Raw genomic sequence first — 1,220 nt, 5'->3', positions numbered from 1 at the left:
GAAATTGCAGCTCTCACGAGTGTTCTCGCCGCCTAATCAGGCATATCGCGTACGATCGGGCTTTCTTGCCGCCCGACAGGGCAACAAGGAATTGGCGGACTCTGTCCGAGAGATGCAAACTCTCATTGCCGGAATGGCAGCAGATTCCCTCCCGAGGGCGGTCACAATGACCGTCTTTATGGAAGGCCTCCGCACTGGCTTGGCTAGAATGGAAATCCTCTGTGTGCATTCGTCTTCATTTGAAGAAGCGATGAATGTGGCTTGAACTGCCGAATTCAATTTCAAGTTGGCACGACTTGGTTGGAAAGCACGCTTCGATAGCTCGTTGAGCGGGCCTATGCCCATGGATCTCAGCTAGGTTGAAGACGAGGGCGAGCTGCCGGGCAGCATGCGCATATTCGACGGTGTCTTGACTGTTGAGACACCCGTCACCTTCGGAACGGTTGCCCCCTGCGCAAGGCGTGTCAAGGTTCTTCGAACCATCGCCCCAACGCCTACCAGTCTGGTTCGTCGCGATGAAACGAAACCACATAGTAAGCACGGGGCGCTTTAATGGAAAGAACTGAGTTTCGTTGAGACTCAGGGAGGCATAGGTCGACAGGGCCTAGCCCCGAAAAGCTCCGTGCTCTTAAACACGGAACGTGTGTGCGAGCCGGGCTTGCTGGTCGTGGAGGCGACCGTAAAAAGCTTCGAAAAGCCATGGAAGATCCTCATCGATTCTGGGGCGTCAGGCAATTATGCACGACGCTCCACGATGGAGGGAAGTCAGCTGTATGCTGATGCGCTGAAAGCGCGTTTGGATGACATCGTCACTGTTCGCCTAGCGACGGGGACGCGTGTCACGGTCCCAAAGGTCCCTGTAGACCTCGGAATCAAGTTCCTTGACTTTGATAGCGTGAAATGCTGTCCAGTCTTAGACTTGGATGTAAGGTGTGACCTCATCCTAGGAATGGCATGGTTGGAACACCATGAGCCATGGGTTGATTGCAGGTCAAAGAACTTGGGCGCGACGCGCACGTCTCCTGGTGGAGCTTTGGCGAGCCATGAACTCACCTCTGCTATGAGACAAAAGTGCTATTGGCGAGAGCTCTGGACAGAGACGGTCAACGGGCTAGACATAGGAATGTCCGAGTTGAACGGCACCAACGGTGTATTGGACAGAAGTCCAGAGCGTGGCTCGCAGGCTGGTCGTGGAGTGGCACGTATCCCACTGAGCGCTA

This window comes from Plasmopara halstedii (assembly GCF_900000015.1).
Source record: "Plasmopara halstedii genome assembly, contig: Scaffold_3120, whole genome shotgun sequence".
NCBI classification, from domain to species: Eukaryota; Oomycota; class Peronosporomycetes; order Peronosporales; family Peronosporaceae; genus Plasmopara; species Plasmopara halstedii.
Note: the sequence above shows the minus strand (reverse complement) of the source record.